The sequence below is a fragment of the Ruditapes philippinarum genome, unplaced genomic scaffold (genome assembly GCF_026571515.1).
Source record: "Ruditapes philippinarum isolate M1 unplaced genomic scaffold, ASM2657151v2 ctg1202_1_1_1_1, whole genome shotgun sequence".
NCBI classification, from domain to species: domain Eukaryota; kingdom Metazoa; phylum Mollusca; class Bivalvia; order Venerida; family Veneridae; genus Ruditapes; species Ruditapes philippinarum.
The window spans coordinates 43,410-60,372 of NW_026857598.1; positions in this window are offsets into that span (position 1 = coordinate 43,410).

Here is a 16,963-nt window from a genome sequence, read left to right on the forward strand (position 1 = left end):
GTTCATGATGCGTGAACAAGTGTGCAAAGTTTCAAAGCCATAGGTCATAGACTTTGAAAATATTTGAGGTATTACAAAAACTTTAACGTAAAGTCTAAGTCGAAAAAAGGGGCATTATCTGTCAAATGCTCGATACAGTTACCTCCCCCTGTCTACAGGTTGGGGTCATTGATGTGTTGAACAAGTAGGTGCAAAGTTTCAAAGCTATATGTCAATGCGGACTTTGAAAAATATGAGTATTACAAAAACTTATCATTAATTCTAAGTCGAAAAAATGGGCCATTAATTCTGCTCAAAAATGCTTGATACAGTTACCTCCTTCTGTCACAGATTGGGGTCATGATGGTAAACAAGTTTGCAAAGTTTCAAAGCCATTATGTCAATGGACTTTGAAAAATATCTGCAGGTTAATTACAAAAACTGTTAACATAAGTTGGTTACGCCGACGTGGACATCAACGCCGACGCTCGGTGACTACAAGTGAGCTCTAACTTTCTTCTTATCGAATAGTCGAGCTAAAAATGTCCGATGAATGACAACATTACTTTAAAAGACAATCGAAAATTGAAGGGGGGACCATTTCTTCTTCAGCACCAAGAGCAGTCTTATAAGTTGGAGTATCTACTGTAAACTGTTAAATTTAGATTTAAAAACAGTATTAAAAATCAAATAAAAATTAAGACTTTTTCAAAAAAAAAATATAAAATTTATAAGAAGAAGGATGTTGAAGTTGTATAAGAGACAAAATGTATCATACACAATGTGCAAAAAATAATATTAACCAAGTTTTCTTTAATATATATAGTGAAAATCCCTTAAAATCATTCAAATGGGACTGACCAAAATTCAAAGGCAATGACATATTCATAAACACAATTCTAATTTATCACTATTATGCCTGTGGTCTGGAGACCGCAAGCGGTATTGGTACGCGGCATGGAGGAGCACTGACCTTGTCGCGTCATGAGGAGCACGTGTCTGTAAACCTTACCATAATTTGGTAAATTGAACCCTTTTCGAAAAACCTGGGCAAATACCGTTTGCCGGTTACGACGGATTTACCTCTAGGGAAATAGCAGAATTACATCTAATTAGAACAAAAGAAAACTATTAAACGTGATATTTCTAATTTTCTAAAAATATTTTACCGTTTAAGGTTGAAAAACTTGAATGATGTGTTAAAAATTATTCAAATGTTTCTTAATATGTATCTCAAATTTACAGACAATAAAATTTGTTTATTACTGAAAATCTACAAAATTGGAAATATCGATCGTAGTGGCATCTGGCCATAATAATAGAGATATTTTCTGCTATTAAACTTGTTTAATTATATTTATTTTTTGCTCGGAATTAATTCATAAAATGGTTAGGCCTATTTTAATCATTTCTTAAAAAAGGAAATAATTGTTTTATGTTCGGCCCTTCTCGTCATCAAACGGTCACCAGTTTCCAAGACCTTCTTCTATTATTGATCGACTATATTGCTGTAACCCCCAAACAATGTTGAAAATAGTTTAAATGAAAATATCTTATAAACTCTATATCAAAATATAAAAAAATGATCCCGCTAGGAAATCATTTTACTTGCTACCCACATGCGTTTGTATTTAGTACATAGAAAATGGCTCCTTATATTTAGCGGGGCAACTGTCTTGTAATGCTAAACTGTATCTAGTTTCGTAGTCGTATGTAGTTGGCGATCAGGTCGTTAGAACTCTTCATGGCATTTCTTCAGTTTACATCCTTGGTTCACAGGAAACTTGAAATTTTATCAAATAACCAATATTAATGATTAATATCCATATATACCCCTACTATACTATAAATAAACATATTAATTATTATATGAGTATATAGGGTATATTTGGATATTATCATTAATATTCGGTTATTTGATAGAATTTCAAGTTCCTGTGCTTGGTTCAAGCGTCCAAAGAGCTTATTACAGACGGGAAAGAGATCATCATTTTACTTTTTATTATTTTTTGTTTGATTTAGTGTTATTGTGTTGCAGGATCATATGGCAACTTTCCCTGCTGTTCCTTTCTTTTTTTTTTTTTTCAGTTATAGAGAATTATTTTTGTTGGGTCTTTCCATCACACTAATACAGCAAAGGTCATTATTGACAAACTTTCCAGCTTTTACTTGGTTCGAACACCTCCTCAGGTGCCCCACAGTTGTATTTTTTTCAGGCTCAAGTTGGTACCTTAGTAAAACCATTTGAAATTTTGTCTGACTAGACTGAATAGCTTTCCTCTACATGAAAGCAATCCAAGATCCCTAACGGGATTCTAACTCGCTTACCGAAAAGGACATTCTTTTTCCACCAAGAATAGTGCTAATGCATTTTTTGCGCATTATTATCTGCAGAAGCCCTCAGATTATTCAATCTTTCACCCTGCTGCTTGGGCTTTAAATGTGTCCTCTTGCTTCTACTGACTGATGTTGATGTTACCTTCTTTTATTTTTAATAAAACATTCCCTAAATTGACAAAAGGAATTCAAATTACCTGTACAACATTAACTTTCTTGCCATTAAGGTAGATATCAACTCCAACAAAGTTACTGTATTTTGTTATTACATCTGTTAAAAACAGAAGGAAGTAACATATAAGAAACATCATAGGAAACTCCGCGAGTCGGATGTGTCGCCTTTGAACAAGTATAAGCTGTCACTTATGCATTTGTCCACTTAAATATTGATTATTTATAAAACACGGCTCTAAACAATGTACATCCCGGATTTATATTAAATTACAATTGTACTATAAATCCGTGATGTACATGTACCTTCAACTTTTAGGGCATTTGAACTGATTGTAACAATGTTACATCAACAATTTGATTGTTAGCTTGAATAGCTTTTATTGTGTTAGGAGAATTGGCCCGACAAAAATAAAGTAATATAATTAAACAAAAAGCCAAAAACTCTAAAAAATCATGAAGTATAGTGCATTGCACTTCTTCGCATTTAAGCATCCTATGAAGTTTCAAGTCCATAGCTCTTATAGTTTTAGGTGAAATGGCTGAGACTAAAATTAAGTATATCAGGCGAAACAACCAAACTTTAATGAGTTAACTGTTGTTTAGCCAGTAATGAAATGGAGGGGAAATTATGCTTTTAAATTAATTTAAGCTTTTAATGTATACCTATTAACATTTATTCATTTTTAAGGTGGTACATTTTCAAACAAGTTCTTTAATCTTTTCTTTGAAAAAACAATTAAAAAACGCTTATTGACCCAATAGGGTTACTCCTAGGAATTATTATTTACCTAAATTCAAACAGCAGGTAATCATCACTGAAGAATTGTTCAAGATAAATCAGGGCTACTAAAAATTTGTTAGAAAATTTCACAACAGTCATATTCAACGATTTTCAAAACAGTTTTTACAAGATTTTAAAAAATCTACACTAAATGTTATAAAATATGTACAGTGCAATGAATTGGTATGAACTACTTGTTTAAACAAGAGCTGTCCGTAAGACAGCGCGCTCGACTTTTTTAGTGCTTGCCTATAATACAAAACATTGACAGTTAAGGGCCATAATTCAAATAAAATCTTTGACAGAATTACCTTCTCCTGGACATGTTTGGGAATCATGATTGTAAACAAGTATTCCAACTTTCAAATTAATGATCTCAAACAGTTCAGTCAAAAAGTGGACTGGTACTAAAAACTTAACCAAGATTCTAAGTCGATAAAAGGCCTTAATTTTTAAAACAAATCCTTGACAGAGTTACCTTCTCTTGCGTACAGATGGGGGTAATGATGTGAAATAGCATTAAAAGTTTCAAAGCAATATCTCAAAGGGTTAAGGCAATAAGTGGATTTTACCCATATTCAATGTATTTTCTAAGTCAAAAAGGGGCATAATTCTGTCAAAAACCTTGACAGAGTTATGTCCTCTTGTCTGTTGATGAAGGTCGTGATGGTAAACAAGTATGGTCAGTTTCAAAGCAATACCTCCAATGGTTTTGAAATAAAGTGAGGTGGTACAAAAAACTTAACCAAGATTCTAAGTCGATAAAAGGCCTTAATTTTTAAAACAAATCCTTGACAGAGTTACCTTCTCTTGCGTACAGATGGGGGTAATGATGTGAAATAGCATTAAAAGTTTCAAAGCAATATCTCAAAGGGTTAAGGCAATAAGTGGATTTTACCCATATTCAATGTATTTTCTAAGTCAAAAAGGGGCATAATTCTGTCAAAAACCTTGACAGAGTTATGTCCTCTTGTCTGTTGATGAAGGTCGTGATGGTAAACAAGTATGGTCAGTTTCAAAGCAATACCTCCAATGGTTTTGAAATAAAGTGAGGTGGTACAAAAAACTTAACCAAGCTCAATACACTTTCTAAGTCAAAAAAGGGCCATAATTCTGTCAAAAACCTTGACATAGTTATGTACTCTTGTCTGTAGATGGAGGTTATGATGGTGAACAAGTATGGTAAGTTTCAAAGCCATACTTGTAATACTTCTGAAATAAAGTGGGGTGGTACGAAAAACTTAACCAAGGTGTGACGCCAACGCTAACGCTAACGCCGACGCCGGGGCGAGTAGGATAGCTCCCCTTTTCATAGAAAAGTCGAGCTAAAAAGGAAATGTTTTGTCCCGACATTGATAATTGTTCATTTTCTAGGTTTAATACATTCTTTATAATACTGCACGTTTGTAACGTCGCTTGTCATTGGATAATCATGACGTTTATAAAGTTTTATATACACAGCTGCTGTCGATTTATGAAGAATTCTTACTATTTTTACTAAGTGATGCTTGCTGTATTGTAAATATTCGTCATAAATATTTCTGACAGGTTATATTGCCGTATATAAATGGTTGTTTGCAATATAACCCTCGCCAATCGGCTATGGTTATATTTCCAATCAACCATTTATATAGGGCCATATAACCTGTCAAAAATCTTTATAACTACAAAGAATAATATACCCTGAAATACCAATACAGTGAATTAAATCTTGTTGTTCATTTACCTGATCTGAAAGTGATTATCCTTTGCAACCAGTAAAGAGCCAGGCCAGCTTGGATTTTTGCCCGGCTCTCTGTTTTGCATTGAAATACTGAAATGATGGACCCTTCAACATAGAATGAACTGTGCCAAATTCAAAGCCAAGTTGGAATGAATTGATCCATATTCAAAGTCAAGTAAGTCCAGTACAGGAATTACAATATGCACTTTTCCCTTCTGTGATTAGATTTACTGAATATCACTTAACAGTTGTTCTATATATATGCAAACTGAAAATAATGAAATGTTACTGTTCTTCTAGAAATTAACTGTTATTGACTTATAAAGTTATAAAAATAGGCTATATAACTATGTTCATTTTTTTGCAAATAATATTGATCATGAATAACACCATAAAAACACGTGTAATTCTAGGTTCTTTGCACCCAATGTACCCAAAAATAATCCAGTTTTGAGCCTCTAAAAAATTATTTGACCCATTTCAGTGGTCACATGTATGCCAATCGGGTACTTTTTTCATACAAGAGTAAATATTAGACTGAACACATTGATTTAATATGCTTAGCCCCAGGTATATTCTTACCGTTTATCGGAGGGAGTAGACAATAACAGTTATGTTCATTATCAGGTATTTTATTGCTTTGTTTATCTTGCAATTTTTTTTCGAAATAAGCACTTTAAGTATGAAAACAATAAAGCATGATGAAAGACAAATAAACAAGATACAAATGTATTACATAAAAAAGCTTTATTTTTCAAGAAATAAGTAGAGTATAAATATATATGGTACAATTGAGACTTAAATATACAAAACAAACAAAAATCATGTCTCATTTACATGACATTGTCTTTATACAAAATCAAATATCAATAATAAGTCATGACAAATAAGGTAACATTATCTACCCTACAGCACCAGACATTGACAATTTTAATATAAAATCAGTTAAATAATCACCCTAGATAACAGGCAACAGAAAGTACAAGATAAGATGTGTGGCAACATTTTAATTTTCAGAAATGCTTTTTTATTTCAGCCATGAGAAAATGTTATTATGTAGTCAAAATTAAATGAGAAAATGTTATTATGTAGTCAAAATTTTAATTTCTATTAATGATTTACTCCTTACAACAAAGTAACAAGAAAAACAAATCATTACAAATGAAATGTAGAAAAACCTTTGGAGGATTTTAATTTGATAAGAATCCCACTTAGTGGAAATGAACTTGGAACATGAAATGTGTCTGTGAATAAGACCCGGCCTGCTTCCACTTTTATTCACTTCCTTTATATATTTTCACTGTTAGGAAGAGTATATCTTAAACATAGAAAGTTTCAAAAGAACTTTCTGGCACAAGTAACGTCTTTGTGACAATTGTACCTACCTATGAACAATTAATGTGACAAAACTATGGTGTACTAGTAAAAAATATGTACTGGCCATTATACATGTATAATAATGAAAACTAAAATGCAAATTTAATACAAATACATATATCTGATCATTGGGAAAAAAAATTTACTGAATTGTATAAGAAAGATCTTATTCACTACTTGAATATAATAAAATAAACAACAACTAGGACTAACATTGATTTCAGCCCATTAAAAAGCCTTCATAAATTTAAAATATCTGATTTATCTGATACAAAGTATGTTTGGGAAAATTTCATCAAAAGTTAATTTTTGCCATGGAATCCTGACATTAACTGAAGCAAATACATAGACATAAGAAAAGTATGCAGCTTTTAAAAATACATTGCTCAATTTGAGGTTAATTTCTTTGTTGTGGGAACAAAAATCTTTTCAGGACGTCTTTATGACAGTCACCCGATGTTCATGGGCAATCATAATTGCTGACTCATACATGATATTTAATGCATTTCATCACTTTCTTTCTTTAAATAAGGAGACATTTTGTGAATAGCTTTTTTCATGTGTAAAAGAATATAAAACTGCCAACAAATCCATACTTATACAGCTAAAAAATAACTAACTTCATCTGATGTGATTGGCTCTACTGTCATGGAAAAAAAAAATTTTAAGTCCTAAACTTATCATGAACTGATATAAACAAAGCATATATCCGAGACAAAAATAAACAAAATCTCTATAAAACAAGAGGGCCATGATGGCCCTGAGGTCGCTCACCTGTATATAGGCCCCCCAACCCCCCCCCCCCCCAACTTTGCAGAGCCAATTTAACCCAAGAGCTTTTATTTGCACAAACTTGGTAAGACACCCATAAGAAGATGTTTCATGCTAAACATTTAAGCTCTAGCTCATTGGGCTTTTTAAAAGAAGATTTTTTTAAAGTTTTTACTATACACATATAGTTAAAAACAATGACACCCCTGGGGCAGGGCCAGTTTTTGACCCAGGGCTTTTATTAGAACAAACTTTGTAGACACTTACTAAGAAGATGTTTCATGCTTAATATCTAAACTCTAGCTATTTGGGTTTTTCAAAGAAGATTTAAAGTTTTTGCTAAAACACATATAAAGAAAAATCAATGACCCCCGGGGGGGGCCAATTTTGACCCCAGGCTTGTATTTGAACAAAACTTGGTAGACACCTATTAGAACAATGTTTGATGCTCAATATCTTAGCCATAGCTCTTTGAGTTCTTTAAAAGAAGATTTTTTAAGTTTTTACTAATATATCATATAGGGAAAATCAATGACCCCCCGGGCGGGGCCAATTTCACCCCAGGGCTTTTATTTGAACAAACTTGGTAGACACACACTAGAAGATGTTTCATGCCAAATATCTAAGCTCTAGCTCTTTGAGTTTCTTTAAAAGAAGATTTTAAGTTTTTTACTATATGCATATAGGGGGAAAATCAATGACCCCCGGGCTGGGCAATTTTCACCCTAGGCTTTTATTTGACAAACTTGGTAGACACCCATTTAGAACATGTTTTCATCTAAATATCTTAGCTCTAGCTCTTTGGGGGTTCTTTAAAAGAAGATTTTTTTTAAGTTTTACTATATGCATATAGGGAAAATCAATGACCCCCGGGCGTGGGCCAATTTCACCCCAGGGCTTTTATTGAACAAACTTTTGGTAGACACTCACTAGAAGATGTTTCATGCCAAAATATCTAAGCTCTAGCTCTTTGAGTTCTTTTAAAGAAGATTTTTTAAGTTTTTACTATATGCATATAGGGAAAATCAATGACCCCCGGGCGGGGCCATTTTCACCCCAGGGCTTTTATTTTTGAACAAACTTGGTAGACACCCATTAGAACATGTTTTCATGCTAAATATCTTAGCTCTAGCTCTTTGGTTCTTTAAAAGAAGATTTTTTAAGTTTTACTATATGACATAAGGGAAAATCAAAATGACCCCCGGGGGCGGGGCCAATTTTGACCCCAGGGCTTTTATTGAAACAAACTTGGTAGACAACCACTAGAAGATGTTTCATGCTAAAATATCTAAGCTCTAGCTCTTATGGTTTTTTTAAAAGAAGATATTTAAAGTTTTTTCTTTCGGTTGCCATGGCCAACCAGAGTTTTGCATGAATAAATTCTTTGAACAAATTTTTAAAGGTGACCACCAAAAGAAACATTCCTGTGAATTTGACTGAAATTGGCTTAGTGGTTTATGAGGAGATGTCATTTAAAGTAAAAGTTTACCGGACGGACGGAACGGACGAATCGGAAACGGACGCGGACGGTACGCCGGACGAAAAGCATCACGAAAAGCTCACCCTGTCACTTTGTGAACAGGTGAGCTAAAAAGCAAAATAAATAAATGAAAGACATAACATTGTATTTAAATAGCACTAAGTTTACACAATATAAAGATCAGCACGTAGATTATTTTATAATGTAGCAGACAGTAAATCCATGGCAAACAAGACACAAAAAAAACAATAATTTTGTTCTTGGTGTTTTTTTTGTACAAAATAAGTAAACACTTAGTAAGGGTCAAGAACAGAAAAGATTATTAAGCTTGCATTTTCTTACATAATATTAATACAAAATGTATATTTTTGTACATTGAAGTGGTTTTAAAGAAAATGCATGTTTATGGTAAAGCCTGTAAAGAAGCATTTACACTGTAAAGGTTTATGGCAATTTTTCTGCTTTACCCTTGGAGAACAACCTCGGTGTCCCCTTTTGCATTATTTCAAAATATAGCGAGGACACCAAAAAAAGTTTTTCTAGGGGAAAACTAGCTTGTATAAAAAAAAATCACAAAAAGGAAAAAAATCAAAAAGGGGAACCGAAATTTCCCAAAACACAAATGGACACATGAGTGATTCAAGTTGGTACCTACTTTAACCCCGCAGCCATTTTTAAAATTTTAAAAAAAAAATATTCCCCAACATAGACAAAAATGAAAATGAAGTAGGGGTACAAAGCATGAATTCAAAGTACAATTTTTTTCCCATAATAAAATCTTAGACTTTTCAATCAAATTTTGTAAGGGTTAAAAGACCCTTCCCAAAAAACGAAAGATTTAAGCATAAAAAAAATCAAGACTGAGGTTTAAAGTAATGGAAAAACAGTCCCAAATTTTAAATATTTTCATTTTGGGGAAATGTATAAAAAAATTTAAATTTAATTTCAAAAAAGTCCAAAATTTAAAAACAATTAAAAAAGGACAAAATATGAAAAAAAAATAAAAGGGCTGCTATTAAATAATTTCACTATAAATTTAAAAATTTCAATTTGGTTTTCTGTTTTTAAGAGTGAAATTTAATTTAATTTGAACAAAAAACTGAAACTAAAAAAACTATGAATATGTTTCATTTTCCCTAAAATTCAACTTCTTGGGTTTGATCTTTAAAGGGATACTGCAACGAAAAATAATTTGAAATAAAATATTTAAAAAAACAAATTTTTTAAAAAAACTTTTAAATAAGGGAGACAAACTTGCACAATTTTAAAAAAAATTTCACTGATACATAATACGATAAAAAGCAAAAAATTTTAAAATCTCATGAAAGCAATCAAAACTTTAAAAAAAAAGGCTCGTAATGTCAATAGTTTTTTATAAACTGTAAGAAATAAATTATAACAGTATAGGGAGTAAACTGCCCACCTTAATCATGTAACAATCCATGTCTGCGGGCAAAAAACATTTATTATCTCAAATCAATTCATTTGATAACTGGTGATTAACTCCTATCATGTTCTCTTCTGCTCCATTTTATCCCATTTATTAGGTTTTTATAATGTTCTGCCTGGATCCCATTGGTTTAGATTTATATTTGTACTGATCCCATTGGTTAGATTTTCCAATGTTACTGATCCCGTGGTTAGATTTTTATTAAGTTCTGGACCCCATTGCTTAGATTCATATGTTCTGATCCCATTGGTAATTGTTTTTTTCTATACATGTTCTGATCCCCATTGTTTTAAATTTTTTACCATTTTCTGAATCCAATTGGGTTAGATTTATATTTAATATTCTGAATCCTATTGGTTAGATTTAAATTCTGTTCTTGATCCCATTAGTTAATTTTATATTCTGCTTTTGATCCCATTGGGTTGAGAATTTATATTAATGCTCTAATCTGTTCTGATCACATTTGCTAAATTTTTATTATTTTGTTCCTGATCCCATTCGTTAGATTCATATTATGTTCAGTTTTCTATTTTAATCCCCATTGGTCCTACCTAACTGTTTTAAATGAACCGAGTATATCCCAAACCTAACCAAAAAGCAAATCATGTATTCTCATTGCGCCAGGCCTATTGGGGGTTCTGATTCCATTCTCTATACTTTAAAGTACTGAACCCAAAAACCAAATCAAAAACAAGAGTCAATAATTTTTTTCACAAAATTGCCAAAATTAATGATGAAAAATAAACGTTAAACCCCCAACCAACCCCCTTTTTTTAAAATGCTTTAAATTTAAAAGACATGTATGGGCCCCAAAATCACTCCACAGGAGGCCCAAACCCGTAAAAACCCGTCAATAGTCATGGTAAAAAAATTTCCCTTAAAAATTGCTCCAAATTTGGGTTTAAAATATGTGAAACCCAAAAATTCTTACAGTTTTTTAAAAATTTAAATTTTTTTTAGTTTTTAAAATTTTTAAGGGTTCTTTAACACTTTTTAAAAAACAACTAATCACCTATCTTTTGGGTATCAAAAATTTTGATAAAGGTTTTTTGTTTTTAAAGGGTTTCTTTCTTGCTGGAAATCAAAAATGATCAAACTTTGTTACCAAATAAAAAGAAATCCCCGGGCCAAACCTTTTTTACATCTGTTTTTAGTTTGATTTTTTAAAACAAATTTTCAAAACAAGGGTTAAAAATTTGGGTTTTAAAAAACTGATCCCCTTTAGAAAAAAAACCCGTTTTTAAATTTTTGCTTTACTCTGTGGGAAAATAATGGAAAATGGTTTTTTTGAAAATAGTCGGCGGGTTTTGAGAAAACCAGTCCGGGGCCGTTTAGCTAGGGAAATTTCCCAAAAATTTCCATCCCCGGGGGGGTTCCCCCAACTGGAACATATTTCGTTAAATTAAATTTTTTTAAATATAAAATAAAAAATCGAAACAAATTTTAAAAAATTTAAAATTTTTTTTAATTTTTTTTGAAATGAAAAACCCGTCCTTTTTGGGGCAGCACTTTTCCCTTTTCCCTTTCGGTTAAATTAAAAAAAAGGAAAAGAAAAAAGGGCCCTCATTTTGCTATACAATCGGGGGGCTTTCCCGTGTAAAAGTAATTTTTTAAAATCAAAAACCAAAATAAAAATCCTTTAAAGTTTTTTTAATGTTCCCGGAAATTTCAAAGGAAACAGCCGGCCATTCAAAAAAGAAAATAAATTTTCCAGCCAAAAAAAATAGAAAAAACCCCATGAAAACATAACTTTTGTAAAAATAAAAATTTTCCCGGCAACAAAAAAAACCTAAAAGGAAATTTAAATTTCTAAACCTTCGGGGGAAAATTATTTTACCCCCGTTTTCAATTTCATTTGAAACAGATCAAATTAAAAAAGGTAGAATTACAAATTGGGGAAAAAAGACACAAAATATTCCCAAAAGCAAGGGGGAATGGGGATAGGCTTTTTTCTGCAATACAGCATTTTAAAAGAATAAAATTTTTCTGTAAGAAAATATATCATTTGGGTTTTAAAATATTTTTTTTTTAAGCTTGAAATTTCGAAAAAAAGCTCTTGAAAACCCAAAATAAAACACTTTTTTAAAATCCTTTCTTCCTTGGGGAAACCAAAAACCCGTATTGAAACCCTATGAAGAAATATAAATGGTGAACCCCAAATAGGGGGCCCGGGAAACCCCCTTTTTTTCTTTTGGGTTTGGAGGCAGACAAAACCCTTTTAAACCCCTAGGCCACCCCCCCCCCTAACATATATCAAATTTACCGTTAATTAAAAAAAAAATTTAAATTAAAAGGGGAAATTTCCCCCTTTTTTCACTCGCCTTCCTTTTTTTTTAAAAAATTTTTCCCCTCAGAGAAGGTTTTAATTTAAACATTTCTGAAGCTGGTGTTATCCCTTACTTTCCTGGGTTTCAATGTTTTCTATTTTAAATTTCTTCCCTGAAAAAAAAGGCCCGAAAAAAAGTTTTTATCATGTATTTAAAAAAATGTGGAGGACAGTAAACGGGTTTTGACTACTCGGGAAATTTTTTCACAAGGGTTTTTTTTTCAAATTTAGTATAATAATGGTTTAAACCCATTTTTGAATTTAAAAAAAATTGTCCCCCAAAAGGACAAAACCCTTCCCAAAAATTTAAAAATTTTTTTCCCTTCAAATACTATGGAGAAAACAAGCTTACACACTAAAAAATTAACCAAGAATTCATGGAATCGAAAAAAGGGGGGGGAAAAATTATGCCGAAAAAAAAAGTAAACCAGAGTTTAAATGGGCTTTTGGGGGCCCCTTTTTCTCTTTTAAAATAATTTACAGGGCCCCAACCCAAGGGGTGTGGAAAATTTCAAAACCCCTTTCCCTTTGTAAATTATGGAGAAAACCAGCTTTCAAAAAACTTTAACCCAAAAATTTTTCTAATCCCAAAAAAGAAACTTTCGGTTAAAGGAAAAGCAAAGCTTTTACTATTTCCCTTAAATGCTTTTATGATAAAAAAAAAAGCCTGAATTTTCAAATTACTCCCCCCCTGGGGGTTTCAGGTTTTTGGGGCATGGGAAAAAGGGGAAAGTTTTTGCAAAAGTTTTTAAAGCCATATGTCAAGGGGAAATTTTTTAAAATAATTTTTTAAACCCATTTTAAAAAACTTTTAATTAAATTTAAGTTTTTTAAAAAGGGGCTAATTTTGTCCCAAAATTTCTTTTTAAAAGAGTTTTTCCCCCCTCCCCGTTTTTCAGGTTGGGGGCAGAAATTTTTTTGAAAAAAAGTTGGGGGGCAAAGTTTTCAAAGCCCTATGTCAAAAGGACTTTTTTAAAAAATATTTTGGAAAAATATTAAAAAAACCTTTTTTAAAGTAAAATTTTTAAGTCGAAAAAAAGGGGGGGGTAATTTTTGTCCAAAAACCCTTTTAAAAGAGGGTTTTCCCCAATCCTTCCCGTTACAGGTTTTTGGGGTTTAAAGGAAAGGTGAAAAAGGGGGTTCAAAGTTTTTTTAAAAACCCTTAAAGTCAAAAGGGGCTTTGAAAAAATTTGGAAAATATTTAAAAAAACTTTAAAAATAAGTTTGGGTTTCGCCGACGCCGACGCTCGGGGAAAAATGCAATAGCTTTTTACTTAATTTCCCTTTTTCGAAAAAAGTCCCAGTAAAAAGGGGCATAAATTGTTTCAAAAAAGCAAACAGAGTTTTTTGGGGACTTTGGTTTCGGGATTTAAAAACTAAGATAAATTTACAGAGAAAAGTGTGTGGGGAAGTTTTTTTAATTTTTTATTCCCTTTTAGTAGTTATGGGGAAATTTAACAAACCTTTAAAACGGGGCCCCCAAAAAAAATTAAACCCAAAAATTTCTAAATTTAAAAAAGGGGCATAAATTATGTAAAAAAGCAAATCAGAGTTTTTTTTGGACTTGTTTTCCAATCTTTAGATAAAAACACAGAGAAAAAAAGTTTTTGGGTAAAAGTTTTCCAAAACCATTCCCTTTTTTAGTATTTTTTTTGGAGGGGTACCAGCCTTTCAAGCAAAAACTTTTAAACCCAAGGAAAAATTTTTTAAGTCAAAAAAAGGGGGGAATTTAAATTTTTTTTAAAAAAAGCAAATCAAAAAGTTTTTTTTGGAAAAATTTTTTGGGGCCAAATAAACTTAGAAAAATCAAAAAGGGGAACAAGTGGGGGGTGAAATTTAAACCAAATTTTTTTCCAATAGTTTTTGGAGAACCAAAACTTTAAAACGCAAAAAAATTAACCAAGGAAAATTTCCCCAAAATTCCCAAAAAAGGGGGAGCAAATTTTGTTTAAAAAAACAAAACAGAGTTTTTTGGACTTTTTTGGCCCAAACATTTAAAAATTTTTACAAAAGAAAAAGTTGGGTTTTTGAATTTCAATAAATTCCCTTCAGGGGAAATTAAAGGAGAAAAACCCGCTTTTAAAGAAAAAACTTAACCAAAAATTTTTTTAAGTCAAAAAAGGGGGCATAATTTTTGTAAAAAAAAACAAAATCAAAAGGGGTTAAAGGGAAAAATTTTTGCCAAAACATCTTAGGGTTAATCAAAAGAAAACAAGGGGTTTTTTAAGTTTTTTAATCCATTCCCCTTTAAAAGTTTTTGGGAAAAAAAAAAAACAGCCTTTTCACGCAAAAACCCTTAAACCAAGAAATTTCTAAGTCGAAAAAGGGGCATAAAAAATTTTTAAAAAAACAAATTAGAGTTTTTTGGGGGCTTGGTTTCCAATCATCTTAAGGAAATTAAACAAGAGGGAACAAGTGGGTGGAAGTTTTTAAAACCATTCCCTTTTAGTAGTTTTTTGGGGAATTTCCAGCTTTTCATACAAAAAAAATTAACCAAAATTTCTAATTTGAAAAAGGGGGATAAATTTTTGAAAAAAAAAACCCAAAAAAAGTTATGGGACCCCTTGGGGGCTTTTCATCTTAGATTATCAAGAAAAACAAATGTGTGAAAATTTCAATCCATTCCCTTTTAATAAAATTAAAGGAGATAACCAGCCCTTTTCCATTTCAAAAACTTAAAACCCAAAAATTTTCTAAATTAAAAAAGGGGCCCTTTAAATTTTGAAAAAAAAAACAAAACAGGTTTGGGACTTTGGTTGGGCCCAAACATCTTAGATAATTTAAGAGAAAAAAAATTTTGTGAAAATTTTCCCAAACCAAATTCCCCTTTAGTAGTTTAAAGGAATAACAAAACCCTTTCATTAAAAACTTTTAACCCCCCCGGGGGAAAACCCAAAGCCGCCCGGGCCGCCGCCACCAAAAGGGTTTACTGGGATTAGCTTTTTTAAAAATTTTTTCTGCGAAAAGTCGAGCTAAAAATGCCAAAGCTTTTTAAAATTCCCATTTATTAACAAAAAACTGTTCGGGGAACAGTTAAAAGGGTTTGGACTAGTTCGGGGGAATTGTCCACCCAAAAGTGGGGTTTTTTTTTTAGTATAAAAGATGCTTTTCCTTTTGGAAAAAAAATAATTTTGAAAATGGGGGGGAAAATAAAAAAAGGTTTTTTTATTAAAGGGGGTGTTTTTTTAAATTTTAAAATAAAATTCAAAACTGCTTTTTTTTTATTTTTGAAAGCCCCTAAAAATTGGGCCCCCAAAAAAGGCACAAACCCTTTTTGGGGTTTTTGGGGGATAAAACTTAAAAGCAAAACCCCTTTAACCCCGAAAAATTTCCTAAGTTGAAAAAAGGGGGGAAAAATTTTAAACTTAAAGCAAGATAGGGAATTATGGATCTTGGGCAAATGACCTAAAAATTTAAAAACCCTTAATGCCAAAAATAAGAAATTTTTTAAAAAAATATTTTAAAAAGTTATTGAGATATGGGGAAAAAATTAAAATGTAAACATTTTAACCCAAAAGACTAAGTTAAAAAAGGGTGCCCCTAGTTTACAAAATAAAGCCCGTTTAAAGAAAAAAGCTTTAGATGGAAAAGGGGTTTAAATTTTAAATTTGCAAGCCAAATTTTTTTTTTTTTTGGCAAATGTTTTTTGTTTTTAAAAAAAAAATTAAAAAAAAATCAAAAAAGGGGAAAAAAATATGGGGGCAGTGTGGGGGGAACCCCTTTAACCTTTGGTTTTGAAGGGGCCCCGAATTTTTTTGCACGGCCCCTCAGCCCCACCAAAAGATGAACATTTGTGCCCAAAAAAATTAAAATTGAAATATCCTTTATGCATGTAAAAAGTTTTGGCCCCCCAGAAAAAAGTTTGGGTTTTTTCTAAAGGGGCTTCTAAAATTTTGACCTTTTTAAAACCCTTTGGGCCTAGAAAACTTGGTTTTTTGTTGGGGAGGGGACAGTCTCCCTGGCGGTGAAAAAATTCTATAAAAAATTAAACATTTAAAATTTCCCATTTTCAAAGTAGAAAAAAATGGGTTTCCCCCCAACATCTTTGGGAAATTTTAAAACATTTTCCAGGGGACCTTGCCCTTTCCCAAAATTAACCCAAATTTTAATTTTGTAACACCTGGGAGTTTAAAGTAGTTCCAAATTTGTGGGTAAAAAAATTCCCCTCAAAAAATGGAAAGAACTAAAATGGTCCCTATAACCATCTTCCCAAAATTTTTTTTTCTGAAAATTTTGGCTCTTTTTGTTTTAAACCCTTGGAAATTTTGGTGGGAAGGGATCTGAAAATTTTTGGGGATGGGGACATCAAAACCCCAATGGTTTTAAAATTTGGTTTTTAAGTTAAAATTTAAAAACCCCCTATGAAAGTTTGGAAAAATTTTTGCTTTCCCGGGAAAACGTTTTTTTTCAATGAGCCCCTAAGTTGGGGACCTTTTAAATTTTGGGAATGGAACCTGGAAAAATGCATGGAGGGAAAAACATTTTCAAAGGTTTGGGGAGGCATTTCCATAAAGTAAATTTTAAAAATTTTTTTTCCATACCCTTAGGAAAATATGGTTCCAGGA